At 38.8% G+C, this 7,377-nt stretch overlaps 1 long non-coding RNA gene across 1 annotated transcript in view; it reads right to left on the bottom strand.

Moving 5' to 3' along the window:
* Window positions 1-4,974: 4,974 nt before the first annotated feature.
* The window catches only part of LOC106941201 (uncharacterized), a 6,474-nt gene continuing 4,071 nt past the window's right edge, over window positions 4,975-7,377 (bottom strand). Inside the window, exons 2-3 of the long non-coding RNA XR_001423300.1 lie at window positions 6,421-6,553; window positions 4,975-5,078 (exon numbers count right to left, since the gene is read on the bottom strand). This is a non-coding gene — a long non-coding RNA (uncharacterized LOC106941201). The remainder of the gene's footprint in view (window positions 5,079-6,420; window positions 6,554-7,377) is intronic.

Here is a 7,377-nt window from a genome sequence, read left to right as displayed (position 1 = left end):
TCTAAAAAGCAGTTTGTCACTGCATCTTTGTTTTCTGGTTGGATTATGGTATCTGACTGCTTTTTAATGTCCTAGGATGGTTGACTACCTCTACCTTTCTTCATTGCAAACTACAAAACGTCAACACGTGCTGATGTGATGAGCTGACCTGGCTGCCTAAGGGAATTCCCACTGGTTAACTTTTATTTACAAGACATTACTTAGACTTCTGCAATTGCACTGATAATGTTGACTGGTTCTTTTTGCTCACACAACTGCCTCCTTCTTCTTGTCCCTTTTGTTCAGACTCGATTGGGTAAGAAGGCTTTTCTTCACTGTGTACCAAAAAACTTTTGAAATGAACTGAATTTATCTCACCGAGTGCTTTTACTTCCAAACTAAAAGTTCCTGAGGCTGATCCAAGAACACACACCTGTTTTATTATAGCTTGTCATTTTCTTTGAACTGTTTTAATTGTTGTTGCCTCTTAGCAGGACTCTTATGAGAAAGATGTTTTTAATCTCAATGGGATTTCTTCCTGGGTAAATAAAGAAAACTTATATGAAAAACTTTTTGTAATTTATTCACAATCCTAGATCACAATTTTAAAAATGCTCTGAGAATTCTCCACAGTGGCAACCGATTTAGGCAAAACTGTCTTTTTATTTTGTGCTAAAGTCTATGGAATAAACTCAAACAAAATGTGTAATTTGCTTCAGTATTTTTGAAATGCTTTGCTTATGTCTTTTACTTTCATGACTTTTCTGATGTTCTTCCTCAAAGGTTAGTTTATGTTTATGCCACCATGTTGACTGCCCAGAAAACAAGACGTGTCTCATTGGGACTTTCCTGCCTGAACACTACTGCAGGTCAGATCTAAACTTTAGCCATAAACTCTTAACCCAAAAATCGCTGTATTTCTTTTAACTATAGAATTGCATAAATTAAAATTATGAAAATAACTTGGCTTAATAGAAACATGACAATTTAGGAAAAAAGTCCAATTTTTTTACCGTATTTTCCGCACTATAAGGCACACCTAAAAACCCTCAATTTCCTCAAAAGCCGACAGTGTGTCTTATAATCCGGTGCACCTTATATATGGACCAATATTGAGCCACATCAGGTCTAGCAACTATGGTAAGCAGCCGCCGACTTCATTTTCATCTGTAGAAGAAGAAGCGTGCGGTGCATGCTGGGATAGTTGTCAGAACAATGGTTTGTAATCTATTAATAAACTTTGACTGACCTATCTACCTACAGACCATCTAGAATCAGGACGTCTGTAGGTCATTTAGCACCACGTTCTACATGAACATGCTGTGCGCGAACGGAGAAGGGTGACCATCGTCCGGCCACGCCCCAGCCGACCGGAGTCGGACTGTTTTGTTGACATTCCCGTTAGTGCAGCTCCATCTAGTGGATGCATGACATAACTCCAGCCTCTACTGTAGCGTCTATTCTATGCGCCTTATATTTGAAAAAAGTTTTAAAATAGGCCATTCATTGAAGGTGCGCCTTATAATCCGGTGCGCCTTATAGTGCAGAAAATACGGTAATCAAAATTTTTTGCTCCAGGATGGTTTTTCAGCCGCATAGATCGATGTACTTCACAGAGGTACATCTATTTCTAAATAGATCACATGAATCAGGTGATTTGTGTGATAAGAAAAATCACACAAATCACAAGATTTGTGTACATTTGTAATGGAAAGGCAGCTACACAGAAACATAAAGAAGTCAGGAAACTGGGCTATCTGCTACTTTCCATGAGTTTAGCTAAGTCTTTTCATTATAGCGAAATTATTTTTGGATCATCATTTGTAGAGACAGAGATGACAGCTGAGAAATAATAAAACCGATTATGTACGACCATAACTTACAAGATCAGCTAGCTAGACCTGTCACACCTAGCAGGGGAAGGAAATCGTTTAATGAGGGTGTTACTGTGCGGTCAAATTATAGCTGCAACTGCAAAGATCCATCACACCAGCTGGTGACAAACTGTGCAACCCAGCAAAAGAAGTGTTAGTTTTCTTTCTCACACCGTGACATGCCACAACCTCCCAGAGTGGAACCTACAGGAAATTCAGCTCCATGTGCAGTGATTTATCATACCATGTGAAAAAGAATAATTACATTGCTTCACGTCCTGCTGTGTCTTTGCTGCGTTACACAATGCATGAACAGTGGCCTGCAATCTCTACTATGGGCCTCTTTCTGTGGGTAAGGTTTTGTATCATTTGGCGACGGCAAAAACACAAAACAAAAATGGCAGCTTGATTTATATCCTAGAAACATCTTGGAGTAAAAGCGGGAGTAAGACTACCACCTCAATGACAAATCAACGACTGATCAAAAGTGTGGAAGTTGTAAAATGTTTATTTGGAGTTTTGTGTGGGTGAGATTTTTTTTCTTTCTTCATGCTCGTGAATTTCAGCAGGCGGGCATTTTTATTCAAATATGCCTTTTGAGGTAATCATTTAATATGCCAACATAAATCATTCTTGATAACACAACTCAGTATGGAAGCACTATGAGGAGATCAGTGAGACTCGCAGGTGTCGATTATTCCATGTGAAGTGTTGTGTTGCATTGCATTTGTTAGCCTGAAAATAAAAGCTACGGTGGAGAAACACTGATTTTTACATCATGTCATTATGTGTTTGGCATCAGACTATGTGAAACGTTGGATTCAATTACTTCTCTTACCATTGATTTTTTTTTTTTAATTTTACTCCTGATTGTTTTCTGTTGTGTATTGCAGTTTACCTTTCATTTTACTTTTTTTTATTATTAAAAAAAAAAAGCTAATTGAAAAAAACAATCAACTAGCTAAATCTCTGCAGCGCTCTCACTATGCCCACAGATCAGACCTCTTTCTGGACCGGACTCTGTGGGTTGTTGTCCATGCTTTCCCGTTTCATTGGGGCCACCCGACTTGTTGTAGGGGGGAAGCATAATGAGCAGACTCTTGGATGGTGCTATGAGCATGCCAGAGGCAAATCTGCCCTCTGTGCCATGAACAATGTGAACATGGAGACTTGAGAAGTTTAACAAGTGCACCATGGGATTGCACACATGAGGGAATGCTGTTAAACACAGGAGATTACAACTGGTATATTCATGTACTGAGATTATCTGTACCTGAATGCAGCAGTTTACATTTTTAAAAACCAAGAGGTGAAAAGTGTTGCTGTATTTGTTAAGTATTAAATATTACACCAGGCTTCTCATGGTATTATAAATGATGGAACGTAAGTTGATTTTATTATTATTTTACTATCTTTATAATGAAGCATAAAAATATAATATTCCTTTGGTTAGAAAAGTCAATAATGGAATAATAAAGCTAGAGCAAAATTTCAAGGCATAGATTGAATTTGGCATTTGAACATATGAACTGTCGCTTTTTGTAGTTAACTATAGATATACACTAATTTAATGATTGCTTCTGTTTTTTTTTACGTTTTTGTCACATTTAAATGTTTTAAATCAAACAGATTTCTATACCAGACAAATATCACATGAGTAACAAAGCAGTTTTCAAAGGACAATTTATTAAAGGAAACAAGCTACCTTGTTTCCTTTAATAACAAGGTAACGTATTATTACTTAGGAAATGCAAGTGAAACCTAATAAGGTTAATAACAAGGTTATTAGGTTTGATTACTCCCTGGCCAGTAGAATTTATGTTCCACAACTCGGAGTGGGGGAAAAAGATCTGAAAAAGCAAAACGCCATGCCCTGCTTTAAAAAAAACATCATGATGCCCTGCACCTGTAATTCACTCAAACATGATACAAGAAAAACCAAAACTTGCTATGTCAAGGAGACCATCACTATAAACTAAGGATCCTTCCAGAAAAGTTTGTAATTCGACAACAGACCATTACAAATCAAAAGTTCAATCAAATCCCAAGCAAACATCTGGTAGAAGACTGTACAATCGTCCCACAGGTGAAATGAACAAGAAAAATTTCTGACTTCTGTCAAGCTCACGTACCACACCGTTTGGCTGATCCCTGTGGAGACCAGATGGTTCACAAACACACAATATGACAGTAAAAACACACAGCCCCCTTTTAACCCAGCTTTCTCTTACTAGGAGGCATGAGGACCACACTGTCTGGCTGAAGTTTATGTGCAGGGCAAGCCGCACGCTAACTGTTAGACACATCTCTTAATATCCTGATTATGTTTCTCCAAATCTTTCTTAGACACATTTCACTTTTTTCTCTCTCTCTTTCTATAGATTAGATCATTTCCCAGTTTTCTATTATTTAGTGGAGGTACACCAGAGTACACAGAGTTAAGAAGCTGATTAGCTCATATGTTCAAACCTCTAAACCTCAATCAATCGGTCACTGGGACTGACTAGTATATATTCCATTGAGGAAATGTAACGTAAACATATTCATTTCTCATATGTTAACATAAAGGCTCGTTTTGAAGTAGGCTATAAGCTGCTACTTACAGGCATTGCGTCGAAGAACTCGACCTGGAATGCGGCGTTCATAACAGACACGTGTTCCTCTGCTCTACTGCTAGCAAACAACCGAACTGATTAAATAACATAAAAGTCAAGCAGTTCCCTAAAAGTCCAACAGAGTAGATCACAGAAAATGTCATATGTCCAAAACATGCTGTGAGGCCTGGGTTACTAAATAAATGTCAATTTTCACCTACAAAGAACAAGTGTGAAAGAAAATCATTGACAGCAGTCAGTCTGCAAAGTTTTGACGCTTTGGAACTCCAGGATTAATTGTTCCTCATCTAGCAATCAGACAGTCTTGGCAAATATGGCTTCCATATGAGCAAGGTGAACGTTACTGTTGATAAAGAACAACGAACAATCTTACATTTACTTGCAGCATTTTGATGATCTCCCATACTTCTTGAATGCTCTTCTGTGTAGTAATCAAACAAAAGAGCAAGTTTTTGGACAATTTGTTTACGGTTAAAACTTGGCTAAACAGAACATCATACCTGTAGTCAAAGTCGGTGGTGGTAGTGTGACGGTCTGTTGATGATTTGGTGCTTCAGGATCTGGACACAATTGATGGGGGAAGGTGGTACCCTTTGGTTTGTGACCCAAACTGAAAAACACAATCAACGCTCACCATGCTTGCAATTCCAACTCCTGACTCACCATGGGGGCGTGTATCTGACATGAACCATGCTGATTGATCCCTTTGTAACCAATAGAAAAATTCAACTGCAGTAAATAATCTTCAGCATGAAGAGGGTTAGGCCAAATATTAGAGAATTAAATAAGTTTACACAAAAATGTCATAATTTGCACAGTAACAAAGATAACGCCTTGATGACCGAATTTATGCAGTTTATCTGCAAAATAGTTGTTTTTTAACAGCTTCCATTCTTCATGCACAAAATACCCTATTGTCCTCAAACTCCTTGACTGACCTAAAGATCTCAGAGGATGATGTGAACCTAAGCATCAGAAGACCAGGAAAACTTCAAGACCTAACAGAGTTAATCTCACAGCTTTGACCAAATGGCCCCGTCTTCACTCAGATCTGCAGCAAGTTTGAAGAGCTGCGAGGTTCCCACCTGCTCTATGCCCTCCACCATCAGGGATGTAAACAGCTGAAAACCTATGGCCCCATGTGTGGTCATGACATCTTTGGAGTGACTAGTGTTGAAGCGTCTGAAAGACATTGCAGGCTCCCTCTGGTGGAACAATGGTCGTGATGGTGGTGGGACTTTGCCCTGCAGTCGGTGGGTTGGTGGGTCAATTCCCGCTCCATCTGCCTTTGTCGTTGTGTCCTTCGGCAAGACACTTCACCTACCTGGCCTACAGCTTCTGACAGTAATTGGGGTTACTATCCAGTAGCTTGTCACCATCAGTGTGTAAATGAATGTGTTGGGGACCTGGTACAGAACATTTACCTCTGGGCCATAAATATGGGACCACACTTCATCTTGCACCACCTCAACCACTTAGACTTATGCCAGGAATTGTTTTGCTTGGTCTTTAACACCATCCACCCAAAAGCCCTCCACCAGAAGCTCATCCAGATCACAGAGCTATCCTCCACCTGGCAGAGGATCACCAGATTCAGAGGCCCTCTCTGAACAGATACAGTCAGTATGCCCAGATTCATACTAAGCGTAGTTGCTGAAATTTCACCTTGTCTTTTTCTTTTGTAAAAGCATTGCATACAGTATTTACAAAAAAAATCCAAGGACTGATTTACTTATTATAAAATGTCTTCACTGAGAGAAATGTGGAACTGAAGAAAAAGGTAGACGTAATAAAACATCAGAAAGAGGTCTTCAAATCTTTGTCATATAAAAACCATCTTTTACTGCAAATGTCAGCCACTGTCAAAGGAGTTCACATAATGTTGAAAAGGTAGATAAGCTGCAGTTGGATCTATTTTGTACTGCGCAGAAAAATGGATTTGTATGTCTTACCTAATTCTACATCCCCAGGCTAGTGAATAGGTCGTCATATTCTTTCAACACTCTTCAAAGAAGGAAGAGGTGAGGAACGATGCAGTCGTTGCCATGGAACTAGTATGCTGCGTGAGTTTTGAGGATGTTGAACCTGTGATGAAAAAAGCTGTGAAAAGTTCAAGGAAAGTCTGGCGCACCTGCTGAAAACAAACAAACTCCTTTTTCATTTGAAAGATTAAATGGAACTGAAAGAGAAAAACATCAGGGAGGAGAAAAAGAGAACAGCATTGTACAGGTTGTCAAATTTGTACATTTCCATCCACCCCATGGATCCGCATTATCCCACTCAGGGTTAAGGAAAGATTAGGGACAACCGACTGCAGGCAGCTTATACCTTGACTAGATTGCCCATTAAAGCAAACCTTTACTCTGCTGAAATTGAAGAAATCTAATAAAAAGTATCCACTGTGGATACTTTTAGTATTTTTGTGACTTTTTCAGGACCAGCAACATGAGCATTGAGTTACTGCAAACTTTCATTTTTCAGTCAGGGCTCAAAGCATACTAAACAACCACAGACAAGATATGGACTATAGATAGCATAGTGTATAGACTATATAGTTCATACTATATGATCCGAGTATGGACTGTACTACTATAGTCCATACTACCAGAGTAATACAGTACACTATACCACTCTATATAGACCATAGTCTATATACTATGGACCATATGCTTCCATATAGACTATACAGTATGGACTAGTGATGGGTAGATGAGGCGTTGTGAAGAGTTTCGACCCATAGCAAAACTGTATCGATAACTGTGGCGATACTGTGTCACTGAATACTGACACCTGCTAGACATTAAAAATCTCTACAGGCAACGTACCGATTTGATGACCTAGTCTATACAATAAGATTTAAGTCATTGTATTTTATTGTATATTATACATTGTATTATTTAATATCTTCA

The sequence above is a fragment of the Poecilia latipinna genome, unplaced genomic scaffold (assembly GCF_001443285.1).
Source record: "Poecilia latipinna isolate Pla-1442-1.1 unplaced genomic scaffold, P_latipinna-1.0 Scaffold3547, whole genome shotgun sequence".
Classification (NCBI taxonomy): domain Eukaryota; kingdom Metazoa; phylum Chordata; class Actinopteri; order Cyprinodontiformes; family Poeciliidae; genus Poecilia; species Poecilia latipinna.
This window is presented reverse-complemented; position numbering and strand designations above follow the sequence as displayed.